The sequence below is a fragment of the Boleophthalmus pectinirostris genome, unplaced genomic scaffold (assembly GCF_026225935.1).
Source record: "Boleophthalmus pectinirostris isolate CB_2022bp ecotype Guang Dong unplaced genomic scaffold, ASM2622593v1 HiC_scaffold_22, whole genome shotgun sequence".
Taxonomy (NCBI): Eukaryota; Metazoa; Chordata; class Actinopteri; order Gobiiformes; family Gobiidae; genus Boleophthalmus; species Boleophthalmus pectinirostris.
Genome location: NW_026571190.1, coordinates 17,035,856 through 17,053,695, shown reverse-complemented (window position 1 = coordinate 17,053,695; position 17,840 = coordinate 17,035,856). Strand labels below are relative to the sequence as shown.

Genomic DNA, 17,840 nt, shown 5'->3' with positions numbered 1-17,840 from the left:
AAGGATCTACAGCTTCTTTCTCAGTAGATTATTTTTACTATACCAGGCGTACTGAAATGGATTCGGGCAATTTTCAAACCAATTCATATAACATTTAAGGTTCAGTGAAGGAAAGCAATAGGGTTTTTTCATATGTTGCTTTCACTGTTTTTATTGTTCTGGTAACAGCAGGAAGTGTGTTTACTCTGTGCTAAGTATAAAAAGAACTATATTCAGGAGACATATACATCATTACATCATAAGAACAGTGCTATTCAGAATGTCTCTGTATTGTGTGTGAAGGGTGTGGCTCAAAGGCCCTGTACAGGATTTTTATTTGAGCAACAGAGTACAGACATATTATATAAGCAGCTCTTGAAATCAAAATTAGTCCACCGTGTGCTGTCTACATCTAATTTTAAAGTGTTTTGTCTGATAATCAGGAAGTGTGTGTTAGTATTCTAGTTATTGGCTTTACTGTAACGGCAAAATAAACTCATGGCTATGCTCAACACATAAAGTAAAGTAACACTGGACTGCTACAAACCATTTAAAATGAAAGTACCATACCTTTAATGTCCTCTTAATATCTTAGAACACATCTTTTTGTAACTACTTTTCTTTTTTATTGAATGTCCCCCAGAAACATATATTCAAGGTTATTTGGTCTTGAGGAATCCTGGGACAGCTTGAGTGTGTTATAGCTATTTTACCACATTTTTATGGTTAAAAGGATTTATTGTTGACATAAAATGTCTAGAGTTAGTTTTAAACAGAATTTTCACCTTGAGCAGAGATGGCTAATTGCTTCTGTCACCCTGCATGTTTTTAAATAATTGCCTATAGAGTTTATTGCAGCCCAGAATGTAACACCAAGCCCTACACCTGTACCACATACATTTTACCATTTCTCCACATTTTTCCACCTCCACAGTCTTTTTAGTCTCTTCATCCATCACCCTCCCCCTCCTTCTCCTCCTCCCCCTCTGCTCCTGTGTATCCCGGGTGAGAGGTGCTTGGACACAGAAAATGTTCCCACATATCAAAAGGCTCCCGGGCCGTGAGTGCAGGCAGCCCGCGGAAGGAAAGGTCAAGTTGAATACAGTGAGACGAGAGAGAGAGTGAGGAGAGAGGGAAGAGAGCAGTGAAGAGAGAGGGAGAGCGAGAGGGCGAGGAGAGCAGAATGAAGAGAGGGAGAGGAAAGAGAGAGGTGGGAGGGAGTAGAGAGGGGAGAGAGAGAGAGAGAGAGTGGGACAAGGGCCGAGTCCTGATTAAAACGAGCAAAGGCACTGCATGGGAAAGACTGGATTCCCTTTTATACTTTTATGGTATAATTTTAGATCTTATACAAATTTATATGATGATTATTAGATATTCTTTGGTTTCAGAGTGATGAAAAGTCAGGACTGTTGCTGTAATAATTAACAATTCTGCAACATTTTTTCAGTGACAGTAGGATGCTTAGATAAGTTAGAATGGTTCAAATAAAAGATTGAGAAACGTGATGTTGGAGGGCCCTTCTATACTCTACAACCGCGTCGCCAGTTCCAGGCTGGAGTTGTTTGGTACCGGGTTGCACAAAAATAATAAATGACTTACATTATTTATGTATTATTTATCCGAGTCTGAACAATGTTTTGAAATATGACCAAATTCTCCCCTTTATATCCATCTGACTCACTCTTGATTCTTGACTCAGTCTTGACGCGATGCTTGTCTCGGTCACGTGATACATTAACTCTAATATTAAACCCACAAGCTGCAAAATGAGTAAATATAGATGTTTTGGGAAATGTTTATTATTATATTTGCAAAATACCACAGTTTTTCTGTTGGTCGTATCATTTTATTTTGTCATATTTATCCGCCACACCTTGAAGGCTGGTCCGTGAAAATATTATGTAACATTAAACCGGTCCGTTGTGCAAAAAAGGTTTTGGGCCGCTGCTCTACAACTAACTGACCATTATATGAGCCATAGTTGCTGGTCTTATCCCCCTAAAAGGAATAAGAGAAGACAGCATACCCATTAATGAAATGATATAAAGCTTGTTTTGTTTTATACTGAAGTAGGGTTGTCAAAAAAAATTATCAATACCAGATACTCATACGAACATAAATACTACAAAATGTGAACTTTCCTGAATAGTTTTTGAATAGTCCAACAATGAGTTTTCTTTATCATTGTGGTATCATGTTTGAAAATGTAACCAGCAGTGTTTAATGTCTGCTTTCACATACATTTGAACATTAATTATTAGACAAAACATGTCCCAAATCCAGCTCATCTTCCCTTCTTTTTACTCTCCTCATTCCTGTGTTGTTGTGGCCCGTCGGAGGCTTGTTCAACCCTCTCCACAAAAATTAGAATTCAATCATAATAAGCAAATTTGCTCCCCCACAGGACATCATTGAGAGGCGCACGCTGCTACTCCAATCAGTGGCCTTGTTCTTGCCACATTGGCCCGCAGCTCGCAATTTGCATGACATTGGAGATTGTGTCCCTGGACCTCTCTCTCTCTTTCTCCCTTTATTTCTCTTTCCCTCCCTGTCTATCTCTCATTCTCTCTCTCTTTCCCCCTGTATCTTTGCCTCTTTCACTCTCTGTCCCTTTCTCCCTTCTCTCCCCCTCTCTCTCTCATTCTCTTGCTCTTTTTTCTCTTTGTGTCCCCCCTCTCTTTCTCTCTTTTTCCCCTCTTATTCTGCTCTCTCCCTTTCTCTTATCTTTCTCTCTCTTTCTCTCACTCCTTTTCTCTTTGTGTCCCTACTCTCTTTCTCTCTCTATCCCTTCCCCTTCTTCCTCTCTCTCTTTCTCACACTATATTTCTCATTATATTCCCCCTCTCTTTTCCTCTGCTTTTCCCTTTTTCTTTCCATTTCTCTTTCCCTCTTTCTTTCATTCCCTCTCTCTGTCTCTTTCTCCCTTTCTTTCTTTTTCTCTCACACCTCTCTCTCTCTGTCGCTCTCTCTCCGTGAGCGCCAAACACACCCTCAAACCCAAATGCATTCAGATTATGAACACATACTTGAGAGGAGACAATACACAAGGACATTTAGACACTCTTGCACACTTGTGAGGGTGCAGGAGGGAGGCGCAGGGAGGGAGAGAGAGGGAGGGAGGAGAGGGCAAAAACAATGAGACAGGTTGTATTTAGAGCATGTTGATGTGAAGTTTCACTTAACCACAATAACACAGGCTCATTCAGAGGGAGCTGGTGGCAGTCGCCTTTCATAAAATAAAACTAAATAGAAAATAATAATAATGTAGGTTTTATTCATTTTAATTTTCACTTTTTTTCTTTACGATTCAGAAGTAAGTTGTACTGTAATTAGGCATTTGAAAGCATTGACAATAATTAGCTTACTGTTCAAGGATTAGTTAGTAAATAATAGACATTTGTGATGCTACAGGCTTTTAAACCGTATGTGGAAGCAAATATGGCGGAAAATCTTCCAGAAGAAACACTTTGAGGGAATGGACTATTTCATCACCAACAGAACACCAGATTAGAGTAAGAACGAGGCCTTTCCTCTTGTGTTCACCCGGTTCCCCCTTTCTCTAATTTTTTCCTTAATTTTCTTTCCAAAAGTTAAGCAATAAATTGGTTTGACAAATTATATTGCCCTGTCTTGTTATAAACCCCATACAAAATAACTCTGCTTTTCCTTAACTACACATTTAAAGTAGTAATGGGACGAATCTTTTGGATCCGTTCATGTCAATGAGCCGTTCAATAGACTGACTCTTTGTACATTTATTTATATGACAGAAGCCAATGTGAGAACTCGGTTTATTTACAAAATAATCACAAAGAGAAATGGCCAAGGCTCAAATCTGTTTAAAATGGTTCCAACTGAGAGTGGGAGTGTGTTTACCTTTTGTAATTATGCATGATCTAAACAAAACGTTGCACTGCAATATTAATCATTTAAAGACTAAATGGTATTTTGATGCCAAATGTTTTTTTGCGCACAAAGCTCTTCCTCGTGGTGCCTGTTCTGCTTCTGTGCTGATTCTTGTGTTGGTTCAGTTCTGATCAGTATAAAAATGAATGCAAATTAAAAAAAAATGTAAAAAATGTAAAAAAAAGATTTGATTCGGTGCCAACAATTTACATTAAGGAACGTTTCAAAAGTGCCAACTGACATCACATACATCACGTCATTAATTTTAAGTGTTAACAGTGTAAATATTTGACTCAAATATTGTATGTATGTAACTACACATGATTGTTAATGTTATGTCTATAGACTGTTTATTCAGTTATTGCTAATTTACTGTTCAGAAACCCATTCTAACTGCATTTAATTCGCTTTAATAAAACATGACAAAAGCCTGATGAATCAGTTGTTGGTTAAGAACTAGACCGGTCACAATGACAATACATTTTGAAGTACAATATATTGCTACAGAAATATATGACAACACACAATAATACTGAAATTACTTTTACCTCTTACATAATAATCTTAAAGCAGGATGATACCAGTAAACCTTTTTGCTAAGAGAAAATTTGGCCAGCAATAAATAAATAGCACTCTGTCAAAGCAGTAATTAGTTTTAGTATAATGTGACCTAAAAGTTAATTAGAGTTAGAATGAGTTACTTTATTTGAACATTTAAAACGTAAGGAAGCACATCATAGTCTCCATAAAACATAGGCTCCATTCAAAACAGGTATAAAGAAAAAGAAAGAATTTTTTTTTTTTTTTTTTTTCAATGTTCAAAAAAGAGGAAGAAGCATAGAATGAGTATTGAACCAACTCCAGCTCAAATGTTATCAGATAGGCTTAATACTGCAAAAATAAAATCCTACTAGTACAAAAAATACTAATAATACATGTGATAATTATTGAGCCTGAAATATTGTTCAACCATATTGAACGATAAATCTACATAGTAATTATCATGACTGGCCTATTAAGAACTAATCAGGCTTAGCAACCACAATTAATACCCTAACTCTGAACCCTAACCTTTTAATTAACTTGTTACTTAATCCTGAATCATTCTTACTATTTGTCTTTACTTCTTACTATTTGGTTGCGCTCTGTCATCTGGTTGTTTCTATGGAGATGTCAGTGCTCTGCCTGGAATGTTCCACAGTGACATTAAACAGCTCTACCTTACATTTATTCAATTACAGGTGGTTTTATAGCTCAAAAATATCTAGTAAAACAAGCATTTGTGACTGTGAGCGGGGTGTTATTTGGGGTTTACCTTTTGCAATTTAAGAACATAACAGCTGATCACATCACATTTCTGCAAATAGGCCAAAGGAATAAGTGCAAAGGAAAATGTGGAGACAGGTTGTATTTACAGCTTGTTGATGTGTAGTTTCCAGTCTCACAGCAGAAGCAGCAGCAGCAGTGGCGTTCAGGAGGTGTTCTGGTTCCTGTCTGCTGGGCTGTGAGCTGTGGAGGAGGTGGGTGGGGAACACTGAGTCGCTGTCTGCTCCATTTGTTTATATGGGCCGCTGCATAATTGACTGTTTGCTAAATCCACCCTGAAATGTATACACAAAGATGAACAACACCATTCACCACGCTGGCCCAGTTGTGGTGAATTATTAGTGCCCCGGCATCATATATTTGAGAGTGTGCTGTTAAAGTACGCAAAGTGTATTTTTAGTGTAGAAATTTGGCTCTTTAGACTTGTTTACAATGAAATGCAGTTTGCCAATGTTTACTTGAATGAAATGCAGATGCAAATTCCACTATAAAAGATTTTACCTCATGTCATATTTTACTCATTAAAGGGACAGTTCACACATAGGACATAGGACCTCATTTCTTAGTGAGCCAGAGTGTTGGAGACATGTGGAGACACTTTTTTTAAATATTCCATTCACTCCTTGTATTTGCAGAGGTCACTGGTGCTAGGCTAGTGCAATGTCAATGGCCATAATTAGCCTGCCACTAAAAACTGCCTTACCCACTCCACAAAACACATGAAGCAAAACAATCTTAACACCAGACTGTCGATGTGAATGTCTGCATCAAAAGAATATTTTAGAAGTAAATCCAACGTTGCATTTGAAGGATTTATGTCTGAGCAGCAACAGTGAGTTGTTCTTCCTGATAGAAAGCTTGGTAGTGGCGGACTGATATAAGAGAAAATAGTCCCTCAACCATAGACTGTATAAAGAAGTGGACTAGGCTTGCGATCGGTTACAGGAGCGAATCTGGAGCAGGGTCTATGTTATGAATAGGATTTTTTTGACGGACAAAATAGCGAGAAAAAATTCAGTATCATGTAGAGCAGGTTAATACAGACATTTTAAGACCAAAATGAGGAGGCTCACTGCAGTAGGTACAGAGAGAGTTGAGACAACATCCTCAAATAAGTCAATTGGAGCCAGGGTCAGAAGGAGCCAGAAGAGCCTCCTGGAGTACCTCCTATTTCGTATGTGGCGGCTAGCACGTTAGCAACGTCCACTCATATATACGGTCTGTGCCCTCAACATGTGACGATTCATATGAGGCAAGGTTAGTTTTATTTCAAACATTATTCTATCAACACAGACATTTACATCGATAGGATGGTGTAATAATAGATTTGCTTCAGGTGCTTTGTGGAGTGGGTAAGATTGTTTTTGTGGCACACTAAGTATGGCAAGCCCCAGGGTTTCAAAATGGCCGCCCATTCAAGTCAATGGGCCGAGTTCAATGATGCATGATTCCAGATTAGCCTTTAGCCTGGCAAGGTACTTCTGGTGGCTGTGGGCCGACTGAGCATGCGCAGCAGTGCTCTTTTCTCTTTTAACAATTATAAAGCTTTTTTTTTTTAAGACAACTGAAGGGCTTTGAGCTGAGAAAAAGTTTATGATAGAAAAATAGGTAAAAATTGCCACAAAATCTGACATTTTTGAAAGTTGTAGGTACCCCGTCAGCCGAACACAAGCTGTTTGTGATTACATTGCACTCTATGAGAAAAATCCTCTCTCAGCCCATGGGATTTTTTCCACTGAAGTTCCAGTGAGTGACCACTATGTCAACTGGAGGCAGCTACAAGCAGCAATACCCCATCCAGTTATTTAAATAGATCCATGAACTATGGCCATTGACATGCACTAGCCTAGCACCAGCAAACTCTGCAAATACAAGGACTAATGGAATATTTAAAAAGTGTCTCCACATGTCTCCAACACTCTGGCTCACTAGGAAATGAGGTCCTATGTCAAAAATTCCAAACTGTCCCTTTAATAATAGATTTTAACACAATTATTATTAGAGTGCTACATTAACAACAAGGAATGATTTGGTGTAGTACTTTATATTTGCAAAATATGTTATGAGATGTGTCCCTGTGTCTTTTTATATGTTATGTTTGCTTATTCTTTCCTGTTAATTTTAGCTTGAAGTCGTGGCTTATAAGATACAAATGGCTGTGATTGTAGATTCTGTTTAAAATTGTCCAAAAGAATTCATAACAAAAGCTTAATATTTAAAAGTGTTTAAAAGGACATACCCTTATAAGGTTTTGTATTTAGTGTCCTGCAGCTCTGTTCAACATTTTCAAGTGGGCTACCAATACCTAGATGGACTAAAACTAAAACTAAAAAAAATTATTAGAAGCTAGTGCTGATACTGAGAAAAAACACTTTTTTTTTTTTTTCTTTTTTTTACCTTTCCTGAGCAGTTTAATAAGGTGTTTATTTGTATTATAATTGTTCTAGGATTACATGGTAAAAATTACATATTAAAAAAAAACAAAACACTTTTATATTGTGTTTCATATTACATTCTATAGTTTAATACATTTTTATAAGAAATTGTATTGTAATCAGGAGGGGTGTGCAAAAATATTGAAATATCGATATTGTATTGTTTAATTTGATGATACAGTATCGATATCATAGGCTGCTGTATCAGTATATCGTCAAGAGTATTTTTTTGGTATATTTGTATTTGTATATATTGACATTTTCACTGTTTTTCATCTTAAGTTTGCACAGACTTAGTGGACTTAGTATCACAGCCATGATTTAGCCTTTGTTTTTCACTGAACTGTATCAAATCAGTTTAAAATATATCGTATCAAATTGTGTTGAATCAAAAATGCACTGTATCGAAAAGAGTATTATATCGTGCCCTATGTATTTAGGTATGTATTGTATTAACAAACGATGCATCTTAATGATATCCAGCTCTAGTATCTAGTATTACAGCTTTTCCTTCTTATCGAAATAGACATAGTTTAGTATTGTGACCCTCTAAACCATGAACACATCATATAAACCAAACATGTGCATGAGAAATTGAGTTATCTTAAAGGTAAGCACCGGTAGCAACAGTAACTAAGGGGCGTGGCCTCGTAAACAGCGCAGTTTTCCTACGGCGTGATGCCTGTCTCCGCTCTGTCTCGCAGGTGCAAAGGCAGAGAGGGGATTTTTGGTGTTAGTTTGCGGCAGCTAAGTGGCTTGACGCGTTATCGACTGCTTCTCCGTGGCAACCTGCAAAATTCCTCCGCCTCCTTCAAAAGCCTGGCACGCTCTACCCTCTCCCCCCTCCTCTTCCTCTCTCTCTCTCTCTCTCGCTTTCTCTCTCCTCCTCTCCTTTTCTCATCCCAGTCCCATCCCCCACTCAGTTTCGGGCAGATCCAGCTCCGGGGAAAGAAAACCATGACGTTGGGGGCGCCATGCTCTCGGAAAAATGCCTCAGAAAGAAGAGAAAGCGCTGAGTAGATTTTCAGCGTATACTTTGTCATTTGGCAGTGACAAAATCCTGGCAGTCGTGATTTATCAATGTGCAATGCTCAATTTATCATGTTATTGATTTGAGTTCATACACGCATACATCTTATCTTTTTTTTTTATATCTGGGGTATCTGGTGATTTTTTTCATGCAAGGAGAAACATTTTTTTAAGACAGATGCCCTCCCTGATGCTTTGTATATCTGGGTTTGACACCAACACACACAGTCTACCTACTACGGCTGAAGTGTTCTCATATTTTAAATTATTTTAAAATGATAATGTTCCAATATATAATTCTCCATGTGTTATCTTATTGATTTCAGATCTAAGTATACATCTTACCATGTTTTAATATAGTATGCTTTTATTTGTACAGGGGCAGTGTACAACAAAACCAAAGTCATAGGAGAGATGCTGCTGCCAGATTATGAGCGCAAATGCTAATTTACATCTGTAGTCCATGAGCAGGTTGGTGGAAATATTGAAAATATAGATTCAAAATACATAGATAAATAAATGACAAATAAATAAAACTGATATTACCTATGAATCTGTGTATCATTCATTCATAAATTTTTCAAAATAAAACCAAAAATAAGAAAATGAAAAAAAAAACACTGTTTTCTCCAAAACCAAAATGAAAAAAACAGATAATGATTTTTCTTTTTTTTTTTTTTTTCAGTTTTCGATTTTGTGTTTAAATGAATATTGGGAAAAAACGAATAATGGCCATTTCCTGTTTTTGTGACTTAAACTGCGATGCCGGACTTTTGAGCCGCATGCGGCCTGAACCAGGACTAAACCAGGTCCAGGGCCAGACCAGAACTGAGACCAGGACTTAGACCAGGACTTAGACCAGGACTGAGACCAGAACTGAGACCAGGACTGAGACCGGGAACAGGACCAGGACTGAGACCGGGACCAAGACCAGGACTGAGACCAAGACTGAGGCCGGGACCAGACCAGGACCAGACCGTGATTGAGAACGGGACCAGACAAGGACAGAGACCGAGACCAGACTGGGACTGAGACTGGGACCAGACCAGGACTGAAAACGGTTTAGTTCTGGTTTAGTCCTGATTCAATCCATCTATGGCGCAAAAGTCCGGCATCGCAGTTTAAGTCAATGGCCGTTATCCGTTTTTTCATTTTGGTTTTGGAGACAAATAATGAAGAAAACTGTTTTTTGTTTTTTTTTTCTTGTTATTGGTTTTATATTGAAAAAAATAATGAACGAATGATACATGGATTTCTATGGTCACATTATATAAATACTATTCTAAAAACAACAAACATCCATACACATAAGCACATACCTTCTTACTCACTCACACATATGTCATGTATCGCAAATTACAATTGTTTTGTTGTCCTATGTTTTAAGACAGATGCCCTCCCTGATGCTTTATATAACAACAGATTACACAAACTATTGAATAACTATGGCTAGGTTATTTCATCTATAGGATAAATCCTTTTTTTTTTTTTATTCATTAACATGACCCAAATATCACAAAATGTATAGATTATTACAGCTGTTGAGACCCATTTTAAACCAGATGCCGTCCCTGATGTTTGTCACCAAGACTGCACAGACTATTTATCAACTATACTTAGATCAATATAGGGCTGATAAAATGAATATTATGCCATTATTACAAAACTGCACATACCACAAAATACAATATATGTAGTAACTGATTCCTATGCCTTCTCAATGAGCGCAAAAGGCAATGGGAGATCTATCTAAAGATTCTCTCTCTCAGCATTGACAATGATACCAGGCTAGTCATTTGAAAGCAATGAGCCAGAAAACGCCATTCATCCCCCTAAGCACGCCACTCCGTCACTGCCACGCCACAATCACATCCAGCCCACATAGAGAATAGCAGCGGGCGCTTAATAAAATGTACGTCAGGAAGATTTGATTATAAAACAGGCCTTTTGAACACGCACAGACTCGTTTTAATCAGAAATGATAAAAGGGAAATGGGGCCCTGCAGCTCACACTCTCCAGGTCTGAACTGAGCTGTACAATTCTGATAATGGCATTTGTGTGTTGTGTTTATAGTTTTCAAATGGTAAGGAGCAACCCAAAACTGAATTACATTATACTATAGATGTTAGCAGTATGTTCCATTAATAGAGGAGACTACGGTGGCCCTCTATAGTCTAAAATTCTCCAGCATAATTTAATAATAACCTGGAAAAGTGATGGTAAGAATACTTTGAAAATGTATTAAGTTACAAAATACTGAATCCCCAAATTCATTGTAATGTAGTCTGATACATGGTCTAATCAGAGTATTGTGTTCTGAATACTAAGAATACTTTTACAGTGAGTTACATTTAAATTATGGTGTAAAAACATATGATTTAAAACAGCTTATACATTTCCTATCACTGCATGGAGAAGGAAATATCCCCACATGCATGTACTGTAAGACAAGAGCAGTGTTGTAGTAGTGTTATAGTATTTTGAAGCCTAAATTGCATGATCAAGTATCACAATGTATTCTTCTGAGTTTAGAAAAGTAATTCTGAATAAATGAAAAATGTACTGGAATAGAGTTACTTAAAGTTCTTGTTATATATATATTCAGTTACTCCCCAACACTGACCTGGACTATACATTGGCATTACAAAATCACTTTTTCACCCATTGTATTATCCTAAACATTTAAAAATTATTGTATTGGGAAAAAGAGTGCGATCCACTGAGCCGCTGTGCCTTCATCTCACAGAGTTCTGGTTTTCCTTGATTTATTTTTGTTTAAGCCAAAAAAGAGCCCAAAATACTCGGAATAAGGATTGGAAATTGACAGGAGTAAATATTGACTTCATAAACAATGACTTAATGCTGCACAGAAAACCACATGTTGCGTGCAAGCAAGATCCTGTAGCTATCCATGATCATAACAGCTCCATTTCTCTTATTCATGTTTTATTAATTATTTTAGACGCTAACTATTTACTAATAGATCCCGATAGTAAACATACTCAATGGGGTTAAGCATTATGCCAAATTGACTTTTCAGAGCTTTTAACCATGTTTTAGTTGTTTCCTCTCACCATTTACCCTCTCGAAGTTGTATTGGGAGTGATTCCTGCATGTTTGAGTAATCTTTAATCACTTATTTACAAGACTCCATTTTGCCGATCAGCTCTCACTTTCACCACCACTGGCATACGTACACTGCTCTTTACTTACTTCATGCTACAATTTTATTTTTAAAACGGTGATGCACATAGACCTCTGTGGCACACTAGTGAGATGTGCAGCTCAATCAGTCAGTCAGCTACACATCTTTGGTGTGATGACGTTTACAGTGACATTTGCTTCTATTGGGCACCATTGATTTCCAACGCGGAAGACAGCAGATTTGTTTTCTTTATTTATTTGTTTTGGTGAATATTGTGATGTGCAAATTATAACATAATAAATCAAGGGTGTCGTAGGTTATAACCAGCGCAAACATAGAAGCACAATATGACTTCTTTAAAATAAAATGATCCTTTTGGTGGAAGAAAGTCTTTTGAACTCTTGAAGGAAGCCGACCTAAATAGCACCATTATTCAAGACATGTGCATGAAAAAGCACAACTCCAGGTATGTTGTTTTAGAGAAAATAACATAACAAAAAAGTACATAATAGCATAATATGGGACTTTCACCATTCCAAGTACACATTATAATAACTAGACCTTAATTAGTCTTAATAGAGCATGAAAATTAGATTCATAATGAACAAATCTTTTATGATGAATGGTTCAGGCTTCGTAACTATGGGGTTACGGTCACGCGTTAAGTAGTTACTAAGCCTGAATAATTATTGTATTTTATTTATTTATTTAAAAAAACTATTTGTTCAATATGAATGAAGCCTTTGTTCATGCTTTAGTAAGACCAACTAAGCTGAATAAAGTGTTTCCGTCTCCATTATTTGTCTGATACACTGGCTGTAGGCACAATCTGGGCTACAGTCGTTCTTTCATGCTTTGTAATCCATTTGAAAAACTACATTAACAACTTTCTATAGAATATTTCCCTTAAAGATTCCCATTTGACATGTTTGGACTTTTCCCCATTGCACTGACAGAAATGACTTCACGCTGCTTGTCATATCCCTCATGCCTCCCCAAGTAGGACAGCTTGTAATTGCCTAAATTGAATATTCATGTCATCGCTACCAGCCCTTCTTCTTTTTCGTCTCTCTCACTCTCTCCCTCTCTCTCTCTCACTCTCTCTCCTCTCTTCAAATAATCACAAAAATACCGTTTCATTTGCCTCCTTTGCCTGGGGTCATAGGATGTGATGGAAAACACAGCATGTTGTTAAGCTGCCAGCTAATCAGCGCTGGCGAGTAATCCTTTGCTTTTTTCCGTGCTGTCTTCCAAACAGGCCCCCCTCTCTCCCCTCTATATTTTCTCTCCCCCTCTCTCGTTCTTCCACTCTTGTCCCCTTCTCTGATTCTGTCTCTCTCTAACCTTTTTTCTTTCTCTCTATTTGTTTCTCTTTCTTTTAATCTCTCTCTTACTCCCTTTCTCTCTTTCCACCTTTTCTCTTCTCACTCAGTGTCTGTCCCTCTCCTCCCTCTCTCTATCTCTTTCTCTATCTCTCTCCTTATCTCTCTCTCTCTCTCTCTCTCCTCTCTCTCTTCTCTCTCTCTCTCTCTCTCTCTCTCTCTCTCTCTCTCTCTCTCTCACTCTCTCTCTCTCTCTCTCTCTCTCTCTCACTCACACTCTCTCTCTCTGTCTCTCTCTCGCTCTCTCTCTCTCTCTCTCTCTCTGCTTCTCTCTCTGCTGGTGGGATAGTGAGTTTGGTAGATGGATGGGGCATTGGTAATCGCCCCCTGCAGTGCACCATGAGCATGTCTACAGGCGACTGGTAACATTTACTCCTCACAATCACACACAAACTGTTTACTGGGCCTCCATCACCTTTTGTCAAAAACGTGCATTAAAATGAGTGATGGAATGTCAAAGTTTGGGGCCAGAAAAAGTTGGGTTTGCTTCAGGGTTTTGTTTGATTTGTGTTCAACTAACCCAGAGCTGCAAGTTGGATTTTTTTAGATCTTTGTCAGGTTCCCAATACACATTTGAGCCAGTGACGTGGTGAGGTTGATGTGTGTGGGCAGGGTTTTGTGGCCAGGCTGGCACCACCTAGTGCCTCCGCTCAGTTTTATTTCTCTCCAGCGACTAGGTCGGGAATCGCAATACACTAGAAGGTTTGCAAGAAGCCCAGAAGTTGTAGACCGCACACAGGCCAATCAGCGAAGATCTGTGAAGCCATGACATCAAACTCAAGCGCCTGTCTGGATCCCTTTTGTGGTACAGCACAACAGTAAACAAAGTGGTCGAGATGGATGTAGATGAAGTCAGACATTCTTCTTTGGCAACGATTCTCAGGATTGAGGATTTAAAGCTGGAATAAAGAGAATGTTTGGTGAATTTTATCAAGGGGAAAGACGTTATTGCCCTTCTTCCTACGGGATTTGGTGATCACATACCTCACAACCAAATAGCAGCTATTGATTAAATTAAAAAAGTACCCGCTTATCTTTGAGCGAATGAATCCTAATGCTGCGAGGTCAGATGGTTTCCACAAAGAGAAACAGGCTGATGAGGGTTTTGGACTCAATATTGTGAAATTAATTTTTGTATAAAGATAAGCTTTTGTGATTTATGATTTTCTTTTGACTCTTTAGTTTTCACTCATAAACAGTGTTGGTTCTGATACTGACAAACTGTGTATTACTCAGATCTTGAAAAAAAAAAAATAAAAATGCGCCCTACAAAAATACATGGCCATTGCAACTTTAGGTCGTATATTATGTAAAATTGAGCTTGCGAGCTTTACACCATGTTATAATGTTAGCTTCTTAAAAACATACTTAGAGTTGTGTTTGTTTCACTCACACATCTTTGCGTAAACCTGCATTAATAATCAAAAAGCTCAAAATGTAGTGGTAGTTTTCAAGTTAACAGCTCTCTTTCACCTTTTCTTTTGCTAAGTTTGGCAATTCCAGAGCTGAAATGATCCAAATTATTTTTGTGTAAGGTGTATGTAGTAGTAGTACGTAAAAACACAGTGGAGAACTTCTCCTATTACCACATGACATCACAATGTGGAACTGAGTGTTTTCTGATTGAGAGAAGAACTAAATATGCAGGATTTGTGTGTCAAACGTGTGAATGAAACAAAGCACAATTCCGGGCATGTTTTTGATTAGGAAACAACATTATAACACACATCAGAAAATAGTGTAATATGGGCCCTTTAAGGAACATCCATAAGGGATAAACCAAAGTCAAAATCTACTTGCGTTTGGCTATTTGGCTAGCGCTGACTTTAAAGCATGTGCACAGTTAATACCTCATGCTTGCTGTATATCCCCCTCTCTGCTCCATCCTAAGCACAGCCCAGGGCCCCCGCACACACCAGCCCTCCTCTGTCACTCTGGATGGATTCACTGAACCCGGGGGGGACAGAACCGTGAGTGGTCCTCCCTGACGCTATCTCCAGGCACCGACTAAAGCTTCTCTGCAGGAATGGGCTCCTATCTTCTCCTCTCATAGGACTGCTCTAAGGGAAGCTTTCAGGGAGCTCAGAGGGAAACATATTTAAACACAGTGGGTAGAACTTGGCACATCTTGAACCACTTAAATGGATTATTTTAGAGGCTGGCATGAGTTAATTACAACAACTTCACTCAAACAGATTTTGGCTGACACTTATTACATATATTACACTGACCTACATTATAGCAGGGTTTGGGTTTTTTTTTATATCTCTTATTGTTTAGTAACAGGAATTTCCACTTGTTTTTGCCAATCTACCCCTTTTGTTGTATGTCCAGCCAACTGCATCGGTTTTATCAGAGCATAGTGGATCCACTGAAGGGTCTGAATCCTTCTCCTTCGAAGATTTTTCTATCGAATTTGAGTACCAACCAAAGTAAATCATCCTCACATTAGCATAATCCTGATGTCTCTGTTCTACTACTAGCTCTTGTGATTAGGGTTTGTGTATCCAGTTTAGATCTGCTTGAAATTCAAACAATGACAAGAATAGCTGTAACCAATCATGTTTTTATGCATATTACATATTAAAATTAAAAGAACATTGGTTTACAATACACCCAAGCAATAAAAAATGACAGCTGGATTAAAATGTTTTGTGTTTTGAAGGGGTCAGTAATGTATGTTTTCTTATTAAATTAAAATTCACACTGGTCAAGTTTGGACTCAGCATCTCATTTATTATTATTTTTTCTATATGCTTATTTCTTTCGACATTTTATATACATACTGAAGACGGCAAATATATGAAGTAAGATATATGGAATTATGTAGCAAACAAAAACATATTTTATAACCAAATCCTCAAATTAGCCACCCGTTGCTTTGTTGAAAAATATTTAGAATTTAACTTTTTTTTTTTTTTACTAAATAATATCATCTTGCTTCAGTATATCTGATGTCTTCTGCATGTATTTAAAATGTAGGAAGCTGTGAGAAAAAATAAAATAATGAGACAGTGTGTTCAAACTGTGTGTGTGTGCATCTATAATATTTTACCTCCAGACTACTCATTATATTTAGTCAGAGACCAAACAGCAACAAGTTTATAAGGTACATTCTTGAGATCATATAGCCACACTGTCTGTTAAATACAGACATTTATTTATATTTATTTATCACCTTCTTTTTTATTTAGTGGTGAAATATGTGGAAAAACATATGTCTAACATCAATATGTCAAGCAAACCTTTTTCAAACTTGGGACAGTTAAATAAATACTGAGCAAATGGTGAGTTTACATTGGTCTGCTAAAAGATAAACAGCAGCAGTGAATGCCAGAGATGATTGCACCAGAGGGACAGCAGTGTTCAGGGCTGTGAGCTGTGACAAACACAAATCAATACAGATGAGACAATGACAACACGGCTCATCGATCTGGGTGAGAAAGCTATGACACTAGATATGGTATGAAGTATAAACACAAGCTGCTGTGTCAGGTCATATGTTACGTGAGGTGTTAAAGATATTTTTACATTTTATCAGCCTTGTATGATTTATCTTGTATTATCTGTCTTGTACCTCTGTACCTGATAAAACTGTTTGTTGTGGTAAAGATAAGGAAGTGCGGGTCATGTGATGTCACGCAGGTCGCTACTTCTGGACTTTGGTATTGGTCAGAATTTATAGCAATGTTTTTGATATTTATATTTGTTGTGTTGGATTTTTACTTTCAGTGAAAAGATTTAGTTTGTGTTTAGTTCTCACTGTGTACATGTGCTATGTGTTACTTCAGTTACTCCAGCGTCATTTATCAATCTAAAACGTGCACCATATAGGCTAATCCTTCAGCTAAGGTACCCCTGAGTACTCCCGACTACTGGTGGAAAGTACTGGTGGAAGTAAAAGTAGTAAAGTACTGTTCTTAAGTATAGTATAGGTATCTGTACTTTCTACTCCACTACATTTTTTAACTGGACTGAAAAGTAAATGTTTTTTTTTGTTATTAGTATTATTATTGTTGTTTAAGACGTGCTGAAAAAGCAGAGGGGTTTATTTTTAAAACATTTGTAGTTTGAGCAAACAAAAATACACAAATGAAAGCATCTAGTAAAAAATGTTATTCAGTTGTTTCTGTTGGACAAAACGACTACATTTGAAGCCTTATAAGACCTCAGAAAGTATTTTGCGCAGATTTTAAATGCTTTTACCAAGTAGGTTTTCAGGTGTTACTTTTACATGAGTATTGTTTTTGCTCTGATATCTGTTCTTATATTTGAGTAACAAAATTGAGTACTTCTTCCACCCCTGCTCCTGACCATGGTCCCAGCTCAGGATCTGTAGATGGGTTCTTGGGTGGTGCACCCACTGCTCCTGGGATGGGTCAAATGCAGAGGACTAATTTTCCATTTGACATGCTGTGTTCTTTACTTTGTTATAATTATCCAGGCTTGGGATTGACAACAGCTGTGGAGATTATTCTAAATCAACATAATATAATCAAAACAAATTGGAAAGTTGTTCATATATAAAACATGTTAAATGGGAAACCTCATTTAGTCAGATTCTTTATAAATTGCTTGTGACAGATGTCCAGTTAAATTAAACAGGGGCAAACTGAGATCACAGACAATAGCACTGA

At 37.6% G+C, this 17,840-nt stretch overlaps 1 long non-coding RNA gene across 1 annotated transcript in view; it reads left to right on the top strand.

The window, feature by feature from the left end:
- The window catches only part of LOC129410416 (uncharacterized), a 101,965-nt gene that overhangs the window by 82,357 nt on the left and 1,768 nt on the right, over positions 1 to 17,840 (top strand). Inside the window, exon 8 of the long non-coding RNA XR_008632851.1 lies at positions 9,055 to 9,146. This is a non-coding gene — a long non-coding RNA (uncharacterized LOC129410416). The remainder of the gene's footprint in view (positions 1 to 9,054; positions 9,147 to 17,840) is intronic.